Below are 14263 nucleotides of genomic sequence, written 5' to 3' on the forward strand. Positions count from 1 at the left end.
GATACGACCTAATGAACCTAGGGTTCAACTGGCCCTTATGTTTGAATCACAGAGCCTTCTTCCACGAAGATACCTTAAGAAAGACAAAGTCACCCATAGAACATTCGATATCCCTCCTTTCGAGATCCACATAGGACTTCTGTTTATTAGAAGCTGCCTTAAGACGATCCCAAATTAATCTGACTTTGTCCTCAATCTCAGAAACCAACTTCGAACCCAAAATTCACCGTTCACCCAATTCAGTCCAACATAGCGGAGTACAAAACTTACGACCATACAGAGCCTCGTAAGGTGCCATCTAGATGCTAGACTGAAAACTATTATTGTAGGCAAACTCAGTTAAAAGCAAAAAATCCTCCCAGCTCTATTAGAAATTAATCACACAACTTCGAAGCATATCCTCCAGTATCTTAATCACCTTATTAGATTAACTATCAGTTTGAGAATGAAACGAAATACTGAAGTTCGACTTTGAACCCAGAGCTTCATGAATTTTCTTCCAAAATCGAAAATTGAAGTAAGGATTCCCATTAGAAATTATCAAAACTGGAACCCTATGAAGTCTCACTGTTTCAGAAATATAGAGTTTGGCCAACTTTTGTAGAGAATAATCTGTCTGAACCAAAATGAAATGGACGGACTTGGTCAAACGATCTATGATAATCCATACAGAATCCTTCTTAGTAGGTGTTAATGGTAACCCATTAATGAAATCCATCATCACACGTTTTCATTTCTATAAGGGAATCTTTACGAGTTGGAGCAAATTCAAAGGCAACTGGTGCTCAGCTTTAACTTGCTGGCACGTTAAACAATGAGTAATGAAATCTATTACATATTGTTTCAAACTCGGCCATCAATACAGTTCACGGAGGTCTCGATACATCTTATTTCCATTGGGATGCATAACATAAAGGCTACTATGCGCTGCCCTTATAATCGACTGTCTCAGATCAGAATTGTTTGATACACAAACCTGTCCTTGGAAACATAGAACCCCATCATTATTCAACCCAAAATCAGACGTATTTCTACTCTCAACTTGACAGAACCTCAGAACTAGAGAATCATCCCTCAACTATTTTTCCCAAATCTAATCAATCCAAGTCGGTTTAACTTGCAACTCAGCTAACAGACTCCCATCGTCAAATAGACTTAGGCGTGCAAACATCGCCCTTAAATCAGACATTTTTCTACATCTGAGAGCATAAGCCACCACATTGACCTTACCAGGATGATACTTTATCATGCAGTTGTAATCCTTGAGTAGCTCAATCCATTTCCGCTGACTAAGGTTTAACTTCTTTTGAGTAAGGAGGTACTTAAGGCTTTTGTGATCGGTGTAGATGATCCACCTCTCACCATACAGATAACACCTCCAAATCTTTAAGGTAAAAATCACGACATCCAACTCGAGATCATGCGTCGGATAATTTCTCTCGTATGACTTAAGTTATTGGGACGCATAAGCCATGACCTTACCATCTTGCATCAATACACATCCCAAACTGACGTGCGACGCATCATTGTAAACCACAAACTCTTTACCAAATTCAAGCTGTATCAGAACAGGAGCCTAAGTCAGAACAGAAGCCTAAGTTAAAACAGACTTGAGCTTCTCAAAGCTCGATTGTTGTGCATCAATCCAGACAAAAGAAACATTTTTACGTAAGAGCTTAGTCAGAGGAGCTGCAGTCAACGAGAACCCCTTAATAAATTACCGATAATAACCTGCAAGACCCAAAAAACTACGGATCTCAGAAATATTTTTAAGTTGTTTCCAAACAAGTACAGCCTCAATCTTCCTAGGATCTACTCGGATCCCATCAGCAGAAACTATGTGCCCTAGAAATGTTACTTCTCTTAACCAAAATTCACACTTGTTCAACTTAGTGTAGAGCTGTTTCTTACGGAGTATCTAAATCACTATTCTAAAATACTAATCGTGTTCCTATTCGGTCTTAGAGTACACCAGAATATGGTCGATAAAGACTATGGTGAACTGATTCAATACAGTTGGAAAACTCGATTCATCAAATCTATGAATGTAGCTGGAGCATTCATCAAACCAAAGGGCATGATCAGGAACTCGTAATGCCCATAACGAGTCCTAAAAGCCATCTTAAAGATATCAGCTTCCTTAACTCTAAGCTGATGATACCCAAAACGGAGATATATCTTAGAGAATACTGAAGCCCCATGAAATTGATCAAACAAATCGTCGATCCTCGGAAGTCGGTACTTATTCAACTGTCAGTAATCGATACACATCCTCATTGTACCATCCTTTTTCTTTACAAACAAAACTGGTGCCCCCCATAGAGACACACTAGGACGAATGAATCCACGATCCAGAAGCTCTTGAAGCTAAGCCTTAAACTCCATAAGCTCTTTCGGTGCCATTCAGTATGGAGCGATAGACACCAGAGTTGTACCCAGTAGAAGCTTAATGCCAAACTCAACTTCTCGATTTGGAGGTAAACCTAGTAGCTTATCAGGAAATACATCTGAAAATTCCCTCACTATTCTAATCTTCCCGATAGAAGAGTCTCTAGAAATCGAAACACTTACGAAGGCCAGATATGCTTCACACCCTTTCTAAACTAGTTTTTCGGCCACTAGAGCGGAGATCACATTAAACAAATAATCTCGATGCTTGCCAATCACAACAACTTCCACATCATCCTCGGTTCTCAAAACTACCCTCTTAGTAGCATAGTCCAAACTAATTCAGTGCTCTACCAGCCACTCCATTCCCAGGATCAAATAAAACTCTCCAAACGGTAGCTCCATCAAATTTGCCAGAAACACAACCCTTTGAACTTTCAACGATACATTCCTATATAGTCTATTAACCCAAACATATTGACCCAATGGACTTAGTACAGAAATCTCACCAAAAGTACTCTCAACAATAATTTCCAAGTTTCCAGATATAGTACTAGCTACATACGAGTATGTTGACCCTATGTCTATCAAAGTAGTGTAAGGGACATTAAAAATAAAGAATGTACTCGTAATCACATTAGAGGCGTCTCCGTCCTCTCGGCGTCGAGAAGCATAAACCAGTGTGGGCTGCCTCGTCTCAGTCTGATTAACACCTCTACCCGGTGCTCTCTGACCTTTGCTTAAACCATTACCACTCCTAGCTGGACCACAACCCCTAAGCTGTAACAATCCTAACCCGTTTCCATCGCTGGAATGGGTTACGAGATATTACCGAACCAAATACTTATTCGTAAAATTTTCATGCATCTTCTTCTATCATCTTCATTTCGTTAAGTTCATCTTTAATAATGCATAATTAATTATACTACCATATACAATCCTTATTCATACATAGCCAGAACACATAATTAATCATTATCAAGTTCAATCAAAACCATTACATAAGTTTACATCATATAACAACCATATCATACGATTTTATGTTATGTTCAGACATAACCAGACGACCCATTACGCTATCTCAATTTAAATACTAAGATCATATACAATAGCCAAATTGCAATTAATCACCTATATAAATGTGTCATAATCAAACTACCCCAAAAACACATAATCAATATTTCTTAGCATTTTCAACACTCAAACATATGTATAGATTTATATATATATATATAATTCATTAATAGCATTACACATTATAACCAAGACGATTTATACAATGATTAAACATAACCAAATTCAAACTTAGTATTTAAGCCATATTCACATGGCTGGAAGTATACATATCAAAGTTCAAACAAAATACATATTAGCCTATACATGCCAAAATGTTCATTTAGATCAACTAAGAAGAGGGTACCAAAATGTTGCAAGCTGGTGTGATGACTTCGACGATGATTCCAAGCACGCAAAATAGGTCAAGGAAATCTAAATAGGAGACAAGTAAACACACCAAATGAGTATTCAACTCAGTAAGTCATAAGCAATATAAAACAGACCATTAACACGAGATCATAAGAGAAATAATGTAAGATCAACTATTTCAGCCATACTGATCTATGGTACAATTAACTAGATTATTGATCCAACCACAAGCCAAATATTGCTATCCGATCGACTATCAAACAACCAAATGGTTTAAATCTTTTTTTTCAAAGTATGAAACAATGATGAACTAGATGTATCCATGCATATACGTTTCATGTCTCAACTTTGATATTTCAGGTATTAGCTCTAGCATTTTATTCTTTCCCTATACTTCTTATATCATCAACCGATTTCGCACACATAGTGCTAAACAAATTCGCACACATAGTGCCATGCTACACCGCACACATAGTGCCTTGAAGATTCACTCATGTATTGACATCCAAATCAGCACACATAGTGCCATTCAATTCCGCACACATAGTGCCATTCAAATCCGCACACTTAGTGCCAATGTTGACCCATTATAATAAGACAATTTACTTAATTCAATTGGCATATACGGCCATAATTATAAATATGTATATCACTCCAAAAGAATACCTAACAAAAGAAATTCTCTCATGATACGCTAAAGTCATTTATGTATAAATTAATCAACCTTAGAAATGATTATGGACTTACCTTGTGTTGGATAAATCGGTTCCAAATCGGCTACTCGATGCTCCTCGCTTTGCCCTTGCTTGATTCCCCTCCTTTAAGTTCTTGAGCTTGATTAAATAAATTAACTAGTTTAACCACCTTGCTAGTTATTTGTATCCAAATTTTAATGATTTTATATCATAAGGAACACATGGTAAAATTTGATCTTTCTACCTTATGCTTTTGAGTTATTCGGCTAATAACCACATAATATCACATTACTATCAATAATCCAATCAATATTTTAATTATACATACATATATAACACACACACACACACACATATATATATATATTTGTATATACGGCAACCACCCTTGCTAATTACTCACATATATAGTCTAATAATTTTCATTACATTTTACAATCGTAATTGTTCAAGACATTAAAACTTCAACAAATATTCATTTATTACCTCAAAGCCGGATGCATCATCACTTCCAAACATAACATTATTTCAAATATGTTTACATTCAAATATATATATATATATATAATCATGAGTAAAACTCAACTTATAAGCCAACATCACTCATTTAGTCGATTATATACAATCAAAGATAATATCACAAATGTGTATACCTATATAGCCGAATGTGCAAGATTAAATTCAACATCACCTATATACTTAATTATAAGGCCGAATATATAGTTTCAAATGTAATATCATTTTTATTTCATTTAAACACTTAGTTCCTCCACATAACAATTTGACCGAATGTTTCTAACAAAATAAAAATAAAAACTCCACATCTATTCATAAGTTCATACCAATGTTCATATATCTATTAACTAGTTCATTCTTCATCTTTCTAATATTCCATCCAAAGCATCAAACACTATCCTCATAACATCTAAACATCACAACCGAATGCGTATTTTGTCACGAAATAGAAAAATCAACCTATGGGTTATAATATAGATTTGTCTACTAACTAAATTTCATAAAATTTAATGAAAAAAAAACATGAAATCTTACATTGATTAACCCTTAAATTGACCGAATGCTTTTAACAATTTTTCTTTCTTTCTTCACTTAGGTTCGGCTTTGCAAGAAGAAGACGAACACTTCTCTCTCCTTCCATTTATTCTTTTATTCATCTTTTTTTTATTAATCTATTTTTCTATTTAGATTATTTTGTCATTTACCATTATAATATATATTTAATTAGACTTAGTGGAGGAACATCATCACATGGTCGGCCACTTCATGCATTAAGGGTATTTTGACATGCAAATCCATGCTTTCTCACCTTGTTGTTATTTGATCCTTACAATTTACATATCATCTTTTCTAAGTTTCTCAACTAAGTCCTTTCAAGAAAATTCACATTCCTAAGACTAATTTTTAAACATTTAATTAATTATTTTTTCACACATACACTATCACACATAAATATATGCAATTAAAATTAAAAAAATTTTGTGACTCGGTTTTGTGGTCCCGAAACCACATTCCGACTAGGGTCTAATTAGGGCTGTCACAACTCTCCCCTACATAAGAAATTTTCGTCCCCGAAAATCTTACCAGCGAATAAGTTAGGATATCGATCCTTCATAGTGTCTTCAAGTTCCCAAGTAGCTTCTTCGACCCCATGTTTAAGCCACAGTACCTTCACTAATGAGATTTTCTTATTTCGTAGTTCTTTTACTTCACGAGCCAAAATACGAACCGGTTCTTCTTCGTAACTCAAATCATATTGAATCTCAACCTCTGATGGATTAATTACGTGCGATGGATCGGATCTATAACGTCGAAGCATCAAAACATGAAAAACGTTGTGAATCTTTTCAAGTTCAGGGGGTAAAATCAATCTATATGCGACCGGCCCAATTCGTTCGGATATTTCATACGGCCCGATGAATCTCGGACTCAATTTGCCCTTACGGCCAAATCTGAGCACCTTTTTCCAAGGTGAGACTTTAAGAAACACTTTGTCTCCAACCTGATATTCAATGTCTTTTCTTTTTAAATCCGCATACGACTTCTGACGATCCGAAACTGCTTTCAAACTTTCGCGGATCACTTTTACTTTCTGTTCAGCATCTTTAATCAAATCAACCCCGAAGATTTTACTTTCACTAAGTTCGGTCCAAAACAATGGTGTACGACATTTACGACCGTACAAAGCCTCGTAAGGTGCCATCTTAATGCTTGACTGAAAACTATTGTTGTAAGCGAATTCAATCAAAGGAAAATACCTTTCTCATGAACCACAAAACTCTAGGATACAACATCTCAACATATCCTCGAGTATCTGAATTATCCGCTCAGATTGACCATCAGTCTGGGGATGAAAAACGGTGCTAAAATACAACTTGGTACCCAATGCTTCTTGCAGTTTCTTCCAAAATCGCGATGTAAATCTCAGATCTCTATCCGACACAATAGAAATAGGTACTCCATGTAATCCAACAATTTGGGAGACATATAATTCTGCCAATTTATCGAACGAGAAATCCGTACGGACAGGGATAAAATGAGCAGACTTCGTCAATCTATCAACAATAACCCAGATTGAGTTTTTCTTACTCTGTGTCAACGGTAAACCAGATACAAAGTCCATCGTTACTCGATCCCGATCCCATTTCTATTCGGGTATCATGATCGGCTGAAGTAATCCCGAAGGCACTTAATGTTCTACTTTCAGTTGTTGACATATCAAACACCTTGAAACAAAGTCAGAAATGTCTCGTTTCATACCAGGCCACCAAAATTGACATTTCAGATCGTTGTACATTTTTGTACTACCCGGGTGGACTGACATTCGACTACTATGAGCCTCGCTTAAAATCATCGAAATAAGTTCCGAATTTCTTGGAACACATAATCGACTCTTGAACGTTATTATTAGTTCATCAAAAATATAGAGACCGTAGGAATGTAACAATTACATATCATGCATAAACAGTAACAATTCAGTCAATCAGATCATGGATTCCAACATTATTCATATTATCATGGACTTAATTGAATTAAATAAAATACTAAAGATAGTTTGGGGATTATTTAGGGACTAAACTAAACAATTCATGAAATTATGGGGAAAATTGTAAAATAGAGGTCATACGGCCGTATGGGATGTCATAGGCCATGTGGAGGATTTACACAACTATATGGCTAGGCTATAGTCGTGTGGTAAACGTTAAAATTAACCTGCAGGGGAGACACCACTATGTGGTAGACTGTGTAGAAGGGTTTTGGCTGTATGGTTCACAAACTATCCTAGGGTTTGCAGGGCACATGGCCATGTGGGGGGCTGTATGGTCCACACACTCGTGTGAAAGACCGTGTGGCCTTAAACCTAGACACGATTTGCCCCGAATCACCTTTAAAAGAACACAAACCTTTTACCAAAAGCCCAAGCAACGTCCCTCACGATCAAATTTGGTTCAATGCAGCTAAAACGTGTCCTTCAATGATATTTATACATGAGTTAACATTGGGTATCAAGATTCAATCAAGATTAATAAAAGATTTCAGCATGAGTCGGAAAATATTATTTGATCGAATAAAAGATTTATGTCGTTCATTACTGCTACTACAGAAATTACGAGATTTGATCATTGAAACGAGGCGTACTTACCAATCTTGGATGAAAAAAATGGATGCAAAACGATTTATTCTATGGAAAAATAAAAAATTCATAGGAAAAATGATTTGTGTGAGGATTGATTTTTATTTGGGAAGCAAAAAAAATTTCAGCAATGGAAAGAAAATATTATGTAAAGAAGAAGATGAAAAAGAAGAAGAAAAAGAAATAGGGAAAAGAAAGCAAAATTCTGTTTGGATTGGAAAAGAAAGAAAAAAATTCTAATGTATTTAGAAAAAGAGGGACTAAATACCTAGGTTTTGGACACCCTAGGGGTGGCATGGTAGTTTACCCAATTCTGCAGAAATAATAAAATTGCAATTGGGTAAGGGGTGACTCAAACTTGGGTAAGTAAAGGGGCAAGCATGTTAACCATTAGGCCTAAAACCTAGCTCTTGTTTAGTTATTACTCCATACCATATTTGTTTTAATGTGGTTTTCATCCTAGTTTGCTAAAAAAAAAAGGAAAAAAAAAAGGGGAGATGAGTGACTTGAATCTAAGACCTCTAGGTGACAATAATGGGTTCCTCTCTAGGTGAGACTTCACAAGAAACTCAATAATTCCATTATTTTTTAAATAAAAATAACATCATTTTTTAAATAAAAATATAAAATATTATTTTTTAACCCATATTGTGGGTAAGACAAATTCTAATTTATACTAATAGTAATGTGTTTGACTAAGTATCGCGAGTCAAATGACATTGGCTCAATCAATGAAAATACAATAAAACAATTAATAATCTATACTATTATTTAAACCCCTAACTGAGTTGGTTTCACAAGTCAACCAGACACCCACTCGGTTGGGAAATTTATTAAAATGTCCTTTCATATTTAAAATAAGCTATATTATTTGATGGTACTTTAGTATTTTTATTTTAAAAATAATAAAATATGCATATGATGAGATTTGAATCCATACTAATTGCATTAGGAAAACCTTAAATTTACCACTCAACCAAAACTTTATTTTTCTTATAAAATAAATAGACAGAGAGTAAAGAACAAAGAAAATGGGAGAGCAAAAAAGAGCGTATTTTATTGATCAATCATAATATTTACAAAACTTATCTAAAGTCTCTATTTATAGGCATAAGAAGTATAAATGAAGTAGAGATCTAATTCTAATGACTATTAGAATTTAAAGTATATCAAAACTTATATTGATCTTGATAGACATCCACTTAATAATAAAATATTCATAACACTCCCCCCTTGGATGTGTATTGATAGATAATGTATCTTATTAAAACCTTATTATGATAAAAACCTTGTGGGAAAAAAAATTCCTAATGATGGAAAAAGAGTACACATATCTATAATACGCAGAATATGTTACCTCATTAAAAACCTTACCAGAAAAACCTAATGAGACAAAACCTCGGTTAAGGAAAAAAGAGTACAACGTGTATTTAGTCTCTTTCATGAAAACATCACATAATATATCATATTCTATGTATTAAATATTTCCTAAGCATTTCAACATATTTGCTAAGCATTTATATCAACATTATTTTGAAAGTCATGACTGAGGGAAAAAATTGGAGGAAATATATTTTGATCTCTTCAGGAGTTTCAGTAATAATCATTTCAAATTTTAATCATTATCCCTCTATAAAAATAAAAATAGGTATTTTGGATCATTTTATAATCCTCTTTCAACTACTATTGACTAAGTCAAATTTACCAAATATGCTTAATTATTTCAATTCATATAAATGAAAAATTTCCGATAATTTAAATATGCTTCTAGCATTCTAACTCATTGAAGGATTTTAACATAAAATTTACTATATAGTAATTCATAAAAGGTTGTAACAACAACCATTAGACACAAATTAAATCTTTTATGAACTATCAGTTTAATAATATATCTAAAGGTTATTGTATCCAACACAAAGGAATATTATATCTTTTCATAATCAATGACAGGACTTAGCGAAAAACTTCATATTTTTTATTCCTCTTTTGCAAAATTACTTCATTTGCACCCTCATTGGCTTTATACCTTTAGATATTTGAACTATTGGTCCAAAAACTCCAAGAATTTAATTGTACTTGAGTTGCATCTTTTATATTCTGACCAATCTATTCCATATCTATATTTCTCAATCGATTTATGCAAAATTCTCCTTTTATTTCATTATTTCAACAATAATATTGCATGCAAAACCATTGTCGACCACTTTTATTATCGGTTTGATACTTTCTCAAACTGACATAACTTATCGAGATCTCTTATTTTCACTATTTTAATCTTTAGTTTCAGGTACTTAAATCTCTTCTGGAGTTTGACTTTTTAGTTATGTCCTGGGTTTCTTCTGGAGCACCCGCCTTCACTATATAACCATCTAGATTTATTCTTTTCTTTTATGAGAATTTTCATATTTGGAACTTGTAATGAGTTATCTTTTTTGAACTTCTGGTTTAAATTTCTCTCCCTTTAACTCATTACATGTTATTATTTCTCTCTTCCTAATGTTGGGATAACTATTGAATCAAAATAGTAATCACAAATCATCTCATAATTGAATCTCCAATACATTCAAAACATCTAATAATACAAGGAGACTTGTAATTAATATATATTCCCAACTTTCTTTGAGGATTCACTCATCTTTGTGTGTTGTGGGGGAGCAATTGGAATATATACGCACATACAAAAATTCAAAGATGAGAAATATTTAGCTTTTGACTAAAAACCAATTGTAATGGAGAGTATTCATAACTTATTGGCTTGATGCATACAACATGTAAATCAACATAATCTCATGTTAAAATAGGAAGTTTAGTTATCATAAGTAACAATTTATACATTAATCAGAGGCGTTCAATCAATAATTTATCTAAACCGTTATGCGCATAAATAACAAACTTTTACAAAAAAATTTCAAACTTAATCAATAAAAGATTGAGATATAAAGTCATCAGTATTAGCAAGATGAATTGTCTTAATTGCATGACCTGAAATTAATTATTTAAACAAGAAATCTTCCAAATGATAGGTTGCAAGTCTATAACACATACTTAATTATTTTGTAGATACATCTAACAAAATCATATAATATCACAACCATCCACATGGTGGATTAATGGTGTAACAGCCCGATTTTTAGTAGAGACGGAACAGTGGTTCGGGACCACAAATTTCCATCATGATGACTCGTAAATATTATTTTTAGAAAAATTATAGATTCATTAGAGTTGTATTAAAATTTGGTTTAGAAATATTAACATTTAGATAGTTAATTAAAGAAAAATGCCTAAACTGAAAAATGTACAAAAGTTGGTAATTAAGTTAATTAAATGACTAAATAGCCTATTAACCACATGAGGAGGGACCAATATAATAATTAGTCCCTAATGGTTAGTACTGGACGGTTAAACATGTGATAATAAAAATTTAATGTGTAATGAGTGGCAAATTTGTAATTAAAATGAAATTAAAACAAAATTTAGTAAAACAAAAATGCTTTCTTCTTATTTTTTATCTTCCATTACCGAAACACCATAGAAAGGAACTTGGAGAATCAGCTAAACATTTTAACCTTACATGTGAGTTCAATTCTTACCCGTTTCTTGTAATTTTTATATTTTTGAGATCGTTACAACTAGGTCCAACTAGGTCCAACTAGATCCAACTAGCCTGTACCTTCGTTTCTTATTCTGTTAAAAATTTTAGAAGTTTTCATTATTGAATATATGATGTTTTTTTATGAATATCGTGTATTTGGATCTTTGATTTTGTTGTATGATGATTTTGTAAAGAGATTTTTTATTAAAATTTGATTTTAGGACTAAATTGTAAAAATGTCAAAATATTAGGGTTTGATAGTGAATTTGATATATATTATGGGCTATTTGAGGGCCAAGTATATTTGGATAAAATATTGACTTGAGAAAATTGGTTAATTTAATGAATTTTGAGTTAAGAGAGTAAATTGCAAAAATTGTAAAAGTTTAGGGTAATTGTATAAATTTTAAAATAAAAGAATATTAATTTTAAAATGATTTGGAAATGAAATATATGCTAATAAATGAGTAATTTTACATTTTAGATTAAGATCCCATAGATACTCGGGAAAAAAGAAAAATAGTGGAATAGTCCCCAAAGTTCTGCAACTATTACAATTCAATCCAGGTAAGTTCGTTATACGATTACTATTAATGGTACTGAATATTTCATTTTTTTTCATTATTGGTTAAATCATGAATTTCACTTAGTTATGTTTAAACAAATAGAAATGTAATGTTATTTAGCCTAGCAGGCTTTATACCGGTGTTATTCGAGCCCTGTGCCTAGCAGGCTTTGTGCCAGTGATATTCGGGCTATTTTCTTGCAGGCTTTGTGCCGGTGATATTTGGGCTATGTGTCTAGCAGGCTTTGTTTTGGTGTTATTCGGGCTCCGTGCCTAGCAGGCTTTATGCCGGTGTATTGAAAATTTACATAAATTTGATCGTTTTTGGTTAATTAATGAATGAAGCTAATAATGAACTTACAAAGCTTTTGGTGCTTATTAGTTTGATTTATTCTTGAAAGACTTTTAGAATCGTTGCTTTGATTGGATCGAATTAGAAGCTTACACACTATCATCAACATCTCAGTAGTCATTTTGATTCTTGCTAGTTGGATTAAGTGGCATGTATAAGGAAGGGTCTTTAGTACTTAGATATTTTGATGGATGTAAATATTGAAAGTTAACATGTTATGCTTGTTGCTATTACAAAATAGCTGAACTTGTGTGCATAATTAGGTAAACCTTTTGGAACTTATATAAGTAGAAAGTGTATAAATCTTTTGGTGTCAAATGGTGATACTTGAATACTTCAAGTATGCTTTGTGAATTAGCTTAATTTATAATAAGTCATGATGCTTAATTTTGATAAGTCCTTGGCATGTTTAAATGGATGGTTGATTGCTTGAAATTGAGGTGCCTTGTAGGCATATTGGTTGGATGAATTTTTGGTATATTGAATGGATTATTTCATGAATGAATTTGTTTGTTTTGAGGTCTATAATGTGGAAACAAAATGCTTTTAGGTACATTTTCGGGTTGGGCATGGACATGGCTTGAATTTGACCAATTTTATGTCCACACGGCCTGAGACACGGATGTGTGTCACAACTATGTGTGGCACATGGCTATACGACACGACCGTATGCCCCCTGTAGGTTTCAAAGGTAGAAAGTCAGGCAGTTACATAGCGTAGCACACGGCATGGCACACTTGCATGTGAGGCCATTTTGAGAGGTACATGGCCTGTCACACGGGCGTGTGGTTTGGCCATGTGACCTAAGTCTGAGAGTTACATGGGTTGGGACACGACCGTGTGTCTCTACTTCGAATGCCCACACAGCCGTGTGACCCTTGCAGTATGAAATTTTTCAACTTTTTCCCAAAAATTCTATATGTTTCTGATTTAGTCTCGACTCATTTCTAATGTGTTTTATGGCCTCGAGGACTCGTATAAGGGACATTATGCATGTGTTTGAATGAAATTGCTATGAATTATGAAATGTTTGGAATTGAATGTTCTTAATTATGATTTTACGGTAATGCTTCGTAACCCTATTCCGACAACAGATACGTATTAGGGGTGTTACAAATGGGCTCATATTAATTTCAGAAATGCAAGATATTAGATCTCAACTTTAGCTAGTGAGTTTCTAAGAATCAATTTTTATTGAGAACAAGCATGTAACGCCAAAGTTTTATATCTCTATTTTCGTGATAATCTGACACAACTGTGTATCTGCTTCAATGGTTAAGTGTTCTGGGTGTGTGTTAGAGGTCTTGGGTTCAAGTCTTACCTTTGGAAAATTTTGATATTTTTCTAATCTAAACCTTGCGTTTGGGGAGAGGGTTTATAGTTAATTATTTGCAAAACCACATCAGAATAAGCCTACTGGTTTAGGTGGTAAGGGAGTCTGTGTGTTGTGTGGGGATCCTGAGTTCAAATCCCTGTGTAAGCATGGTTATTATTTTTGCTTAGTCATCCAACAGAATTTCGGTGGAGCTGAAATACTGAGCTGGGGTTGTTGAGTTTAAATTCTATTTTTTTCAATTTGCCAAAAACTGACGTTTTC

The sequence above is a fragment of the Gossypium arboreum genome, chromosome 4 (assembly GCF_025698485.1).
Source record: "Gossypium arboreum isolate Shixiya-1 chromosome 4, ASM2569848v2, whole genome shotgun sequence".
Lineage (NCBI taxonomy): Eukaryota > Viridiplantae > Streptophyta > Magnoliopsida > Malvales > Malvaceae > Gossypium > Gossypium arboreum.